This window comes from Physeter macrocephalus, chromosome 5 (genome assembly GCF_002837175.3).
Source record: "Physeter macrocephalus isolate SW-GA chromosome 5, ASM283717v5, whole genome shotgun sequence".
Classification (NCBI taxonomy): domain Eukaryota; kingdom Metazoa; phylum Chordata; class Mammalia; order Artiodactyla; family Physeteridae; genus Physeter; species Physeter macrocephalus.
The window spans coordinates 98253283-98268971 of NC_041218.1; positions in this window are offsets into that span (position 1 = coordinate 98253283).

Below are 15689 nucleotides of genomic sequence, written 5' to 3' on the forward strand. Positions count from 1 at the left end.
TTGACTGACTATTTCCTTTCCCATGTTAGGGAAGTTTTCAACTATAATCTCTTCAAATATTTTCTCAGACCCTTTCTTTTTCCCTTCTTCTTCTGGGACTCCTATAATTTGAATGTTGGTGCATTTAATGTTGTCCCAGAGGTCTCTGAGACTGTCTTCAATTCTTTTCATTCTTTTTTCTTTTTTCTGCTCTGCGGTAGTTAGTTCCACTATTTTATCTTCCAGGTCACTTATCCATTATTCTGCCTCAGTTATACTGCTATTGATTCCTTCTAGAGTATTTTTAATTTCATTTATTGTGTTGTTCATCTCTGTTTGTTTGCTCTTTAGTTCTAGGTCCTTGTTAAACGTTTCTTGTATTTTCTCCATTCTGTTTCCAAAATTTTCGATCATCTTTACTATCATTACTCTGAACTCTTTTTCAGATAGACTGCCTATTTCCTCTTCATTTGTTTGGTTTTGTGGGTTTTTACTTCGCTCCTTCATCTGCTGCGTATTTCTCTGTCTTCTCATTTTGCGTAACTTACTGTGTTTGTGGTCTCCTTTTCGTAGGCTGCAGGTTCGTAGTTCCTGTTGTTTTTGGTGTCTGTCCCCAGTGGGTGAGGTTGGTTCAGTGGGTTGTGTAGGCTTCCTGGTGGAGGGGACTGGTGCCTGTGTTCTGGTGGGTGGGACTGGATCTTGTCTTTCTGGTGAGCAGGGCCTTGTCTGGTGGGGTGTTTTGGGGTGTCTGTGAACTTAGTATGATTTTAGGCAGCCTCCCTCTTAATGGGTGGGGTTGTGTTCCTGTCTTGCTAGTTGTTTGGCACAGGGTATTCAGCACTGGAGCTTGCTGGTCGTTGAGTGGAGCTGGGTCTTAGCATTGAGACGGAGATATCTAGTAGAGCTCTCACTGATTGATATTACATGGGGCCAGGACGTCTCTGGTGGACCAATGTCCTCAACTCGGCTCTCCTACCTCAGAGGCTCAGGACTGACACCAGGCCAGAGCACCAAGACTCTGTCTGCCACATGGCCAGGTAGGTGAGGATTTTCATGCCTTTTGGGAAGTCTGAGGTCTTCTTCCAGCGTTTAGTAGGTGTTCTGTAGGAGTTGTTCCACATATAGATGTATCTCTGACATACTTTTTGGGAGGAAGGTGATCTCCACGTCTTACTTCTCTGCCATCTTGAAGGACCCCTGCAATAGGAGACTCCACTGAAGACACCAACCCTGGCAAGAGCTAGAGGTGCAGGGGCATTTTTTCCAGAGGGTTTGCAGCTTGCTTTTTTTTTTTCTTTTCCTTTGTGCTTCGTCTAGTTTTGCTTGTTCCCAGGGTGCTTCATGCAGAGGCCTCACACCCGGCACTTCAGATCAGAGTGGCTAGTGAGAAGTGCTCTTTTTCTGCTTCTTAATAAACTTTCCTAAGCAACTACAGCTTTTCAAAATCATTCCCTGACAACAGGGGCTGGCAAACCTTTTTTTCTGTAAAAGACCTGATAGTAAATATTTTAGACTTTTCAGGCCACACAGTCTGTTTAACTTCTCCACTCTGCAGCCAGAGACAACAGTAAATGAATGGGTGGGCCTGTGTTCCAGTAAATCTATTTATGGACACTGACATTTGAATCTCATATAGTTTTCATTATTTTCATGTGTCACAAAATGCTATTCTTTTTTTGATATTTTTTTCCCAACCATTTAAAAAGATAAAACTCTTCTTAGCTTGCAGCTGTACAAAAACAGGTAGAGGGCCAAATCTGGCTTGTGTGTGTGCTAACCTGTCTTAGTGGGGAAAAAAGTGGTTGGGGATTCAAGTCTGAAAGACCTACTTTCAAATTGGTGTGGCCACTGTGGAAAGCAGTACGGAGGTTTCTCAAAAAACTACAAATTGAACTACCATATGGCCCAGCAATTCCACTCTTGGGTATATATATCCCCTCCACCACCCACCCACCAAAAATACCAATTGGAAAAGATACATGCACCTCAATGTTCATAAAAAAAGAATGAAATTTTGCCATTTGCAGCAACATGGATGGACTTCGAGGGTATTATGCTCAGTGAAATAAATCAGACACAGAAAGACAGATACCTTATGATCTCACTTATATGTCGAATCTAAAAAATACAACAAACTACTGAATACAAAGACTCACAGATATAGAGAACCAACTAGTGGTTACCAGTGGGGAGAGGGAAGGGCAGGCAATATAGGGGCAGGGAAATGGGAGGTACAAACTTTTCGGTGTAAGATAGGCTCAAGGATGTACTGTACAACACGAGATATATAGCCAATATTTTGTAGTAACTGTAGATGGAAATTAACTTTAAAACGGTATTAAAAATTTTAATGCAAAATATAAATAAGTAAATAAAAGACCTACTTTCAAAATGTACCTTGACGTTGTTACTTAACTTTTCTGTATCTTTGTCTGGAAATGCAGGGGCCACCAGCTATTTCACAGGGTGGCCATGAGGCCTGAGTGGGTTTCCACATGGAGGGCTCAGCTTGGAGTCTGAGCAGAGCAGATGTTGAATAAATGTTAGTTCCCTGTCTTGCTTTTTGCTCTTCTAACCCCCGTACAAGTACACACACATGCGCGCGCACACACACATATTTTACTGAAAAAAAGTGAGTTTCTTTCCTTCCTTTTAATGCCTTCTTCTCTTTCCCAGTTACCCCATGGCACCGAAGTACGTAAAGGATCACGCAAGGCCCACTTGTGAAAATCAGTGTTCTGTTTGGAAAATCGGTATTCATACTATGGACCACTTGTTTTCCCTTTGCTATTTTTACTCCTGAAAATGAAAACAAAACAGTCCCAACAAACCACAAACAAATAAACCTGACATCTTCAGGAGTCCAAGTATAGGAAACGACAGATGATGTGAACTTAGGCGATTCAAGGCAAGAATGGGAAAACTTTGACAAACATATATTGCATTAAGGGAGCTGGACTCCAATTTGCTGACCACATCAGAGTCCAGAACCTTCTGCAGCTGTCACCTAGGAGTCATCACCATGCTGAGAGGTGTGGACCAGCCCTTGCTACCCTTTCTCAGGCACTGGCTCAGAGCCCAGCTTAACGGACCTCCACGCAGCCAGAGCGATCGTACGCGTAACTGATGCTCCACGCATTGCCTGGGCATCAAGAAACTTCTACCCACATACAGCCCAGCCCGTGGCTAACACCAAAGTTCCCAAACTTTCTTCTGAGCCACAGACAATGTTAGGAGACAGAAAGTCACAAAAGGGCAGCTGAATGAATTTGCATGGGAAAAAAAAAAGGGATGCTATTTTTCCCAACATGAAGGTCGATGGGAAGTTGGGATTGAGAGAATGAGTAAGAAAATAATATCATGGATACTTACTTCTGTAATCAGACTTCTAAAACATTTTAGGAAAGTCACCTATCTTCTTCCTGTCTTCCAGAGTCACTGCTATGGAAACAGCACAGAATGGGGTTCTTCCATTTGGACGTTCATTCACTGACTGGTTATTGAGTACCAGACACCACAACGGGCGCTGGGAATTCACAAGCTAATGCAACAGTTCCTGCTCTGAAGGACCTTGCTCTAATGGCGCTGTGGTGGGCAACAGACAAGAAAATGAAAATTACCAAGCACTGCGCTAAGTGCTATGTCAGGGGCGATACTATGGGCTCCATGAGCTCCTAAGGGAGTGGTAGCCTAGGCTAGGGTGGACAGGGAAGGCTAGTTAGAGGAAATGACATGTCAGCTGAGGTCATACAGTTGAGTACGACTCAGCCAGGCAAAGGCAGATAAGGAAGGGCAGAGAGGAGAAAGTGGGAGAGAGCAACAACCATAGCTGACATTTTTGGGGTGCTTACTATACACTGGACATAATTCTGACCTGTTTATCTGTATTACCTCAATTCTGTGGTGGTTACTATTATGATGCCCTTTCCCCAAGATAAAACAGAGAGGTTAGGTTGCCGTCTCAGTGTCACACAGCTAATAAGTGGCAAAGCTGGGATTCAAACCAGGCATCCTGGTTCCAGAGCTTTAGTTCTTAACCTCTACACAGAGAAAACAGCAAGATAAATTATGGTGGGTTCAGAAGTAACTGCAGCTTATCTAGTATGATTGACCGGGACCATAGCTATGAAGTAAGTGCATCACAAAATGAACACCCTTCACATAGAAAACACTGCAGAGAGGGAGTCCTCAACTTTTTTCTCATTGTACACACACAGAAAGTGACCACTGGATAAAATTTGGGGGTGTCTATATGATGCTTGATGAAAATTACTTACATTTTCTTTATATTATGTAATCATGACTAGAAAAATAAAATGAAAAGTATTAAGAAGATATTAGTATAAAATTTATGTAAAAGTTCTAAAATCTTTTCAACATTTTTGATGAAAAACCTGATCTTGCTTCCACCAAGATACCTTTTTAATAACAGGTTTGGTGCTTTAAATGTCCACCAGGAACTCCACTCAAAGAGCTCTCCATGTTCATTTCTCCATGTTCATTTCTTCAAAGTCCTGTTGGTGACCATCAACAGAAAATTTGTTCACACCAACAGGTAATAAAACGTTTTAGATGTTTTATTTTTACCACCATTCAAAAAGGTACAAAAGTTGAAATTATATTAAGATATCTAAGAGTCTTCTTTTTCTTTCATGGACAGAGGTGGAAATGAGAATGGACTTCCAAAGCAGGCAAACCGTTAGAAATAAAGCATTTCAGAACACCGATGAAGCTTGAGTCAGCAGAAGGCACGTGGGGTGTCAGGGGGGCCACCACGCAGCCAGCTGAGGCGCCCGAAAGGACGGTGGCAGCAGCCACGCCTGGACAGGTGTATTCGCTTAGATGCAGGCAGAGTTTCCTGCCTTCCTCCGCTGCCCCTCTACCCTCAGCATCTTGAGCTGCTGGCCACGCCAGCAGCGTGGTGCACCTGCCTGCTCCGGGAGAGCCTTGTCCGCAGGGCACAGTGGCGCCCTCTGCAGCTGCTGCTGAGATAAACACCGGGGATCAGGATGTCCGCACGTGGTCCGGCCTGAGTCAGGGCTCCTGACTCCTGCTGTGGGACAGCGGTATGACATCACACTTGCTCTGCCATGCTCTGAGGAGCCCTGGACAAAGCTGCTCACTGCCCGAGGCCACCAGCCTGGCTGCCCCATGGCTAAACGAATCGATTTCTGCTGGCACCTCTGCAGCTCATTCCTGGCTCACCATCTGGGAAGTTCTGAATTAAATAGTGTTTAAGCGTGAAGGCTCTGGAGCCAGATTGCCTGGATTGGAATCCTAGTTTCTCCTCTTCCCAGCTCTGTGTCTTTGGGGTAAATTAATTAACATTTCTATTTCCCAGCTTTTTCATTTGTAAGCTCAGAGGCTTTATGTGAATTAAGTGACTTTGCACGTGAAGTACTTTGAACCTGTTCCTCATTGTTATTACTCCCAAATCCTTGAGTTCAACATCAGTTGCTAAGTGACTGAATTTACTATTTTGTTATTTTTAAAAATTATCGGGACTTCCCTGGTGGCACAGTGATTAAGAATCCGCCTGCCAATGCAGGGGACATGGGTTTGAGCCCTGGTCTGGGAGGATCCCACATGCCACGGAGCAACTAAGCCCGTGCACCACAACTGCTGAGCCTGTGCTCTGGAGCCCGCGAGCCACAACTACTGAGCCCGCGAGCCACAACTACTGAAGCCTGCGCGCCTAGAGCCTGTGCTCCGCAGCAAGAGAAGCCACCGCAATGAGAAGCCCCCACTCACCACAACTTGAGAAAGCCCCTGCGCAGCAACGAAGACCCAATGCAACTAAAAATAAACAAATAAATAAAAATAAATAAAATAAAAATTATCTTTCTTTTTTTTTTTTTTTTTTTTTACTGAAGTATAATTGATTTATAATGTTGTGTTAGTTTCAGGTATCCAGCAGAGTGATTCAGTTATACATACATCTATATCTATTTTTTTCAGATTCTTTTCCTTTATAGGTTATTATAAAATATTGAATATTGCTATACAGTAGGTCCTTGTTAGTTATCTGTTTTATATAGAGTAGTGTGAATTTAGATATTGGTTTAATTGTCTTTAAGCTCGAAAGCTTTTTCTCTTTTATTCTCAATCACTTAATATTCATTTATTTATCTACTCATCTCACAAACATTTATTTTTATTTATTTATGGTACTTGCTACATGCCAGTCCTGGGCTAAGAGCTATTGATTAGAGATGAAATATGGTTCCTGGATTCGTGGAGCTTATAGTCTAGTAGGGAAGAAAGATGACAAACAAATAAATACATGTATAGAGACTAACTGTGATAAATGCTATGAAGGAAAACACAGGACACAGGACACCAGAAGAGAATTTAACGGCGGCATTAAATTGCTTAATTCTGGTTGGAAAGTGGTAGGTGGTTGTGCTCTGAACCAAGGACATTTAAACTGAGGGCACGCGAACTGAGTAGGAGTTGGCGAGGACGTGGACAGGAGCAGGGAATGGATTCTAGTGTTAGGAAATCACATCTCCAAGGCTTTCAGTCAGGAAGGAACTTGGTGTATGTAATAGAGAAACCCGTGGGCTGAGTGTCATGAGCGTGTGTGGATAGGAGTGGCCTGAAGTAGGGCTGGAGAAGCAAACAGTGGTCAGATCTTATAAGGCCTTATGGACCACCTGGGGGAATTTCATCTTTAACCCAAGGTATGAGGGGTTTTGAGTGAAGTAGAAACATGATCCAAAGTGTGGTGTGCGTAGATGAACTGAAAGGCAATGGAAGCTGCAAGCCCGGTAGGTGTTATTTGCAGTCACCCCAGGTGAGAGATGATGGTGGTTTAAACCAGGTGGTGGCAGCGGAGACAGAGGGAGGGAGGTGGATGATTATGTATTCTGTAAGTAGTATTGACAGGCCCTGGTTACAAATTGGATGTGAAGGCAAGGTGAACAAGAGGGAGGAGAGAATTACGGTTCTCAGTCGTCTTTCTTGAGCAAGGAGGTACCACTTTACTGGGATTTGAGAAGAAGTATAAAGAACTTAATTGTGAACATACATTCAGGTGTTTGTGAGATAGTTATGTGATGATGTCTGGATATATAGTGGACTAAACAAACTGTTTTTAAAAGAGAAGAGAGTCATTGATGTATAGGTGGGATTCAAAGTCATTGGGATGGATGAGAGAGCCAGGGCGAGAATGTAGCACGGAAGGCGAGGTGACCCAGTTCAAAGCTTTGATCTCCAACATGGAGAGTGAATGCAGGTGGATAAGGCATCAGCCAAGGGGTGGCCCAAAAGGCAGGAAGACGATCCTACCTTAGAGGTAAGTTAGCATGACGACGCAGGAGTACAAGAAAGAGAGTACTTACAGAAGACAGGCCGGCCTACGGAGTTGCAAGCTGACGCTCATCAACGAGGTCAAGGTAAGGGAAGCATCTGAACGTTCTGCGGATTCAGCAGTAAAAGTTATTAGTAACTTTAGCTAGAGAAGTTTCTGTGAGATGGTTAGAGAAGAGCCAGACTGGAGGAAATGGGAAGTGAGGAAGCCAAAAAATGTTGGTTTGAACCTATTTTCTCTTTTATGCACCGCCCTGTATTTCCCCTTCCTTTTATTGCCAAAATGATGGAAATGATTGCCTGCATCTTCTGTCTCCATTTCCTAACTACTCATTCCCTCCTCCATCCTCAGCCAAGCCCGTGAAATGTATTTCCCACTTCTGGAAGGCATCGCTGGCCATCTTCATGAGAAGCCCCAACATTTCTGACTTCATTTGACAGGAGGGGAAAAAATCTTATCTGTTTTTATTAGGCATCTCAGGTATCAGCTGCAGAGGTAAAAGTCATAAAAGTGTACTCTTGGTGAGCTAACAGTGGGAGCTACAGACAGATAAATAATTATGATTAAGTCGGACCATTGCAATGGGTGGAACACTGAGTATTTCACTGTCTCATCGAAGAACAGTGGTTCTCTCTTTTTTCCTATCTTAACCCCGTGACAGATAACTTTCCCATGCCTGGCAAGTTTCACGAACTGAGAATTTAACCCCCTTCCTTTCCCTCCTAGTCAGGAAAACAGCACATCGGAACACAAACAAGAGATAGTGACATTAATAGTATTAGTATAATTTTGAATGCATTCTTATTAATTAAAAAGGAAAATATTCACAAACTTCAGAACTTTATCATTAATAACAGATTCCTTGTGCTACACCACAAACCTGACAAAAGGAGATACAGGTTCAGGTAGTTGCATATAGCAGGTACGGAAGGGGTGGTGGGGAAAGTTAACGCAGGAGGCATAGACAAGGCATCTGCTCACGAAGTGCCTTCTGTGCTAAGGAGTTTCAGTTACATCCAACAGGGCGACGGGGAAGCCATAGAAAAAGGAAGACGACTGGAGTCAGGATTGAACAGGATGGGCTAGAAGCATGCTGGTGGGTTAAAAGGATGGGCCAGAAGCAGGGAGGTGGGTTAAAAGGATGGGCCAGAAGCATGGAAGTGGTTTAAAAGAATATTGTAGTGATCCAGGAGGGAGATGCTGATGGCCTGAACTAAGAGAGACAGTGGAGAAGGAGAGAACACATTTGGAAGAGAAACAAGGTTCCTATATGAAAACTCTTGATGGTTTTCATGTAGCCACGTGATCCTTCGTCACCTGGGAAACTGCCTTACTCTGCTCCCTTTTTTTTGCTTCACATCTTTCTCTTGCCCTTTGGTTCATAGCAAGACAAGTTCATGACAGAGAGAAATTCCATTTTGGTCCTTTCTTTTCTCTTTATGCCTCCTTAAAAAAATTCATCAGGTCCCTTGGCATCAACTTACATCTTGGTGCTGATGGTTCCTAAGGAACCTACTAGAAGTCCAAAGTCAACACGAATGCACAGCAATTAGAATGTAACATCTTTCACCTTGGCCTTTAAACTAGCCAACTTTCTAAATTTTCCTATTTCCCTCATGGGTACTAATTCTCCTGGTCACTCAAATTCCCAACTTTGCTTTAATATAAAATTATATCCCTCTTCTAAAATTCCCCTTAAGCAGTCAGCAAGTCGCTTCCATTTTTTTTTTTTTTTTCTATAAAACAGCTCTTAAATCCATCTTTTCTTCTCCTCTAGCACTCCCATCATTTACCACAGTGCTTGGTAGCAGGACCTCAGTATTGATTGATCGATTGACTGACAGTCTGCCTAAGTTTATGCCTCGACCATTGCCACAGCGTCCTAAAATGGCAGTCAGATGCTCGTCCCCCCCCTTTTTAAAATTTAATTTAACTTAATTTTTGGCCACGCAGTGCAGCATGCGGGATTTTAGCTCCCCAACCAGGGATCGAACCCGTGTCCCCTGCATTGGGAGCACAGAATCTTAACCACTGGACCGCCAGGGAAGCCCCCATGCTCCCTCCTATTGATGGGAAGCCTTCTAACAGCTTTCCACTGCTGATAGAATAAGGTCCAAATTCCATAAGTCTGACCCCACCTACCTGTGCAAATTTGCTAGAGCCTAAAATGGTCCCAGAGAGTGGAGGGAACCTCAGGAACGCTGGAGAGAATATGAGCATTCCTTTTTCCATTCTATTGGTCTTTTGGGGGGAATTCTCCCCACAGAATGCTTTGAAGCATCCTGCAAATGATCATTTACTGTTGGACTATTTTACCTACATGTCAATAACACTTAGATTCTATGATTCTCATTTCCTCCAAATATTGTGCTTCCGCATCCCAGGCCCACATTTACTTCTCCACCGAGATACAGAGAGGACCACCGTCTCCCCAGAGACTGATGCCAGGGGTTATTCTTGACCCGCCCTCTACCTCTCCTCATTGTATACAATGTAATTTCTGTTTGGAGTCAACTCTACAATTCCACTGCTAACCCTAAGGTTAGATGTAACATTTTCCACTTGCCTTCTTTCCCAGCCACCAGATTTTATTGAGGTAAAATACACATAACATGAAATTGACCATCTTAACCATGTTAAGCGCATAGTTCCATGGTATTAAGACATTCATATTGTTGTGCAAGCAACACCACCATCCATCTGCAGAACTCTTTTCATCTTGCAAAACTGAAACTTTGTACCCATTAAATAATATCTTCCCATGACACCCTCCCCCCAGCCCCTAGCAACCGCATTCTACTTACCCCCATTCTGTTACTATGAATATACAACGGAATATTATTCAGCTTTTAAAAACAAAAGGAGATCCTGCCATTTACGACCATATGGACGAAACTGGAGGGCATTATGTTAAGTGAAATAAGACAGACACAGAAAGATAAATATTGCATGATCTCACTTAAATTTTTCACTTGCCTTCTAACCTGGTTTCTTTAACTCCAGACTTGCCTTTTTCTCTAATCCATTATCCATCTGTAGCAGGGGTGGCCAAATTAGAATTTGAAGGAAAAGTCCTGCCTGCTGCTTGTTTTTGCAAATAAAGTTTATTGGTATACAGCCAAGCTCATTTGTTTACATTTATCTTTGGCAGCGTTTGCGCCACAAAGACAGCACTGAATAGCTGGACAAAGATTCTGTTGCTCAGAAGCATAAAATATTCATTATCTGGCTCTTTACAGAAAAAGTTGGCTGACCCTTGATCTATAGTAACGAGTGATTTTCCTAAAATCCATATAATGTAATCACATTACTGCTTAGTTTAAAATTTTTCAATTATTTCTCATTGCTCTTAAAGTAAAACCCAAAAAATTTACTATAATGAAACCTAAATCATGGCTCTATCCTGATCTCATGCTACATTCCATCCTTTACTATACTCCATCTGCACTAGTGTTCTTTGTTTTCCTCACAACCTGCTGGTCTCCTTCCTGCATTCAAGATCTTTATACATGTGATTCTTTCCTCAGAATTACTTCCCCTCCTTACGTCACCCCTACCTTACATCTTGGCTATGACTTCCTCTCCAGGAAGCACGGAACTCCTGCAGTCACCCCCTGAGAGATCTCTGCATTTCTGTTTCTTTGCTTGTTCTAGAACAGCTCCGATTTACTTCCATTTTTTTCCAACTAGTACTCCTAGTGTCAACTATTGAAGAATAGCCTTCTGCTTCTAAATACACATCCTAACAAGCATAAATCTGTAATCAGTTTGGGAAGTGATTAGAAAGAGAAAGATACTTCATTTGTTGCAGTAGTGTTGGGGCAGAAGATAGGATGCCTGGGGGGGAGGGTGTCCGGCCAGCTGCTCAGAGAGAGCCTTGTAAGAGCCGATACCACCGTAATGGAGTCCACATGTTCTAAGAGCTGGACTGCGGTGGGTGAGACATGCAAAGTGGATTTGGTCAGTTTTCCACAGTGTATAAAACTCAGGGAAAAGAACTCGTATTAACCAAACTCACTAAAAACATGGTTGTCAAAACCAGCATTTCTGTTCCTCATTTTTACAGAGCAATAGGGAACATGCATCTGTGTTGTAGCATGTTTATTCTTTTTCATTGCTGAATAGTATTCCATTGTATAGGTGCCCCACATATTGTTTATTCATTCGCCACTTGATGGACATTCATCTTGTTCACAGTTTGGGGCTATGATGAATGATGCTGCATTCACAGGCATGTCTTCATTTGTATATATGTTTTCATTTCTTTTGAGTAGATTCCTAGAAGTGAAATTGCAGGGTTGTATGGTAAGTCATATTTGACTTTTTAAGAAACTGATGAATTCTTTTCCAAAGTGGTCAGACCATTTTACATTATGACCAGCAATTTATGAGGGGTCTAGTTTCTCCATATCCTCACCAACACTTGATATTGTCTTGTCTTTTCTTCCAGTGAGTGTGTAGTGGTATCCCATGTGGTTTTAATTTGCGTTTCCCTAATGACTGTGAGCATCTTTTCATATGCTTTATATCCATTTGCATATCTTTAAAAATGAGATGTCTATTAAAATCTTTTGGCCATTTTTAATTGAATTATTTGTCTTTTTAACGAGCTATGAGTTCTTTATATATTCTGGATGCAAGTTTTTATGAAATATACAATTTATAAATATTTTCTCAATCTGTGGCTTGTGTTTTCTATCTGTTGGAACACAAAAGTTTTAAATTTTGATGAAATCCAATTTATCAGTTTTTTTTTCTTTTATATTATGTTTTGGTGTCCTATCTAAGAACTCTTTGTCCATCCTGGTACCTTGAAGATTACTTCTTATGGTTTCGACAAGTTGTATAATTTAGCTCTTAGATTTGTGTTTTTAATCCATTTTGGATTAATTTTATATATAACGTGAGGTGAGGGTCCAAGTCCATCATTTTGTATGTGGCTATTTAATTACTGCAGCACCAATTGTTGAAAAGAGTACACTTTCCCTTTTGAAGTGTCTTGGCACCTTTGTTGAGCACTGAGTAACCATAAATGTGAGGATATATTTCTGGACTCTCATTCTTTCCTACATCATATTCCGGTCTTTTGATTTATTTTTCTCCTTGCTATGTTTCATCCATTTGCACCTTTTTTTGGTGAAGGTCCATGGGTAATAATCTGTTTTTGTTTTTCAACAACTGAAAATGACTTTATTTTGTTCTCAATCCTTAATAGTAGTTTAGAGAAGTGGAGAATTCTAGGTCAATAGCTCCTCCCTTCCCCTCCCCCCACTTCCCCTCCTCCCTCCCCTCCCCCTCCTCCTCCTCCTTCTTTTCTCCACCTACTTCTTTCTTAGCATTCTTGACACCTTGTCTAGTACTCTTAATCCTCACTCCAATGGCTTTAGTAGTTATTAATTATTACTCCAAGTTGGGTTACTTTGTCTTACTTCTGATATGTCTTGATTACTAATGTAACTTATATTTTCAGGTCTATATTGAATCCCCAACCAACCTTGAACAAATAATTCTCCTCCTCCCCCTCTCCCTTCTCCTCCTCCTTCTCAGCACTTTAAAGATATGACTTCCTAGACCTTTGGCTTCACTTGCTACTTGTAAGAAAACTGCTGTCTCCATAAGTGCTATTTTTTTGGTGGGTAAACAGTCTCTCCTCTCTGTTAGATTTTGACACTATTTTTATCGTTAAAGTTCTGTAGGTTCACCCAGATCAGTTAAGTTCTATATATTCTGGACACCCAATTCATACTTTCTAGGATGACTCATGTCTTTCTTTAATTCTGGTAAATTCTAAGCTAGTTAGTTTTTAAATCCTGCCTTGCTGCCATTTCCTTTGTCGTACTCGTCTGGAATTCCTCTCAGGTGAGAGATAAAGTTTCTCAAGGCTACACATCAGCTGCGCGCACCTCTTTGCCCATCTCCTCCAACCTCTCCTCCTTCTCCTCTGCTTCCCTCACTTCTTACTGGTTTTGCCAGGGAACAACTCCTCTGTAAGTCACGTGCACAAGAAGCAGCTCTGCTTCTAAGACCCACAGCTGGTAACTTGCCCACAGTCACTCTCAGGTGTAGGGGTTAAGCACTCTCTCAACCATTCCAGGGCAGCACCTCCTGAAAAGAGTCTGTTAATGGGGCAGGTGGAATGGGACCCAGTACCGGCCAGGTCACAAGTGTGCAACTTAGATGAGCTCAGTCTACCTGGTGGTAGGAGCTACCTGCTCTCGGTGCCTGGCCTTCCACACTCATTACTGAGTCATGGTGGTCTATGCGCCTTAGCTCATCCCCTTCCCAGCCCTGTTCTACTCCTCTGGTGGAATGTTCCAGACTTGGAGTCTGGTTGACCTGCAGCTACTCTGTCAGCCTGAGGGGTGGGGGTGGAGCGTGGGAGCCTGGTCTTCCGCCATCTTCTTTTCAAGCCCTGCTTCTGGCACAACTCCTCTGCCCTCCTTACTCTCAGGCCTTCTCTATTTGCTTCTTAATAGCCTTTTCTTCTCTTGAAAACTTTCCTCTTGCATATCAAAAACTTTGGCTCTCAAAAGTTTTGTTTTGGATCTGGGATCCAGAGCTTATTTTGGAAGTTAAAACACCGAACACTGACAATTTCTTTCTCTCTGTATTTAAACTGCCCTCTTTCTCCTTCAGGTTTTGTGGGAGCTGAACAAGGAAAAGAAGAAAAACAAAGCACAGGCATTTGTATTTCAAGATGCTTTTCTGACATGGAATCTAAAATACATTGGCACAGAACCTGGCATATAGTGCGTGTGCAATACGTGTTCTCAGTATACTTATTTATTCATTTATATGTATTTATTACCATTCAAATTATTTTTAAGTGTATAGTTCTGTAGTATCAAGAACATTCATTTTGTCATGCAACCAATCTCTACGACTTTTTCAACCTGCAAAACCAAAACACTGTGCCTATTAACCAATAACTCCCCATTTCCCCATATATTAATATATGTTAATCCCAAATCCCTCATTTATCCCTCTCCACCCTTTTCCACTTTGGTAACCATAAGTTGGTTTTCTAAGTCTGTGAGTCTATTTCTGTTTTGTAAATAAGTTCATTCATACCTTTTTTTTTTTTTGAAGATTCCACATATAAGTGATATCATATACTATTTTTCTTTCTCTGTCTGACTTACTTCACTTAGTATGATAATCTCTAGGTCCATCCATGTTGCTGCAAAGGGCATTATTTCATTCTTTTTTATGGCTGAGTAATATTCCATTGTATATACATGTCACATCTTCATTTTTTTTTTATTCCTAGATATTTTATTCTTTTTGTTGCAATGGTAAATGGGAGTGTTTCCTTAATTTCTCTTTCAGATTTTTCATCTTTAGTGTATAGGAATGCAAGAGATTTCTGTGCATTAATTTTGTATTTTGCAACTTTACTAAATTCATTGATTAGCTCTAGTAGTTTTCTGGTAGCATCTATAGGATTCTCTATGTATAGTATCATGTCATCTGCAAACAGTGACAATTTTACTTCTTCTTTTCCAATTTGTAATACTTTTATTTCTTTTTCTTCTCTGATCGTTGTAGCTAGGACTTCCAAAACTGTGTTGAATAATAGTGGTGAGAGTGGACAACCTTGTCTTGTTCCTATCTTAGAGGAAATGCTTTGTTTTTCACCATTGAAAATGATGTTGGCTGTGGGTTTGTCATATATGGCCTTTATTATGTTGAGGTAGCTTCCCTCTATGCCCACTTTCTGGAGAGTTTTTATCGTAAATGGGTGTTGAATTTTGCCAAAAGCTTTTTCTGCATCTATTGAGATGATCATATGGTTTTAATTCTTCAAGTTGTTAATATGGTGTATCACATTGATTGATTTGTGTATATTGAAGAATCCTTGCATTCCTGGGATACATCCCACTTGATCATGGTGTATGATCCTTTTAATGTGCTGTTGGATTCTGTTTGCTAGTACTTTGTTGAGGATTTTTGCATCTCTATTCATCAGTGATATTGGTCTTTAATTTTCTTTTATTGTAGTATCTTTGTCTGGTTTTGATATGAGGGTGATGGTGGCCTCATAGAATGAGTTTGGGAGTGTTCCTTCCTCTGCAATTTTTTGGAAGAGTTTGAGAGGGATGGTGTTAGCTCTTCTCTAAATATTTGACAGAATTCACCTGTGAAGCCATCTGGTCCTGGACTTTTGTTTGTTGGAAGATTTTTAATCACAGTTTCAACTTCTTTACTTGTGGTTGGTCTGTTCATATTTTCTATTTCTTCTGGGTTCAGTCTTGGAAGGTAATACCTTTCTAACAATTTGTCCATTTCTTCCAGGTTGTCCATTTTATTGGCATAGAGTTGCTTGTAGTAGTCTCTTAGGATGCTTTGTATTTCTGCGGTGTCCGTTGTAACTTCTCCTTTTTCATTTCTAATTTTA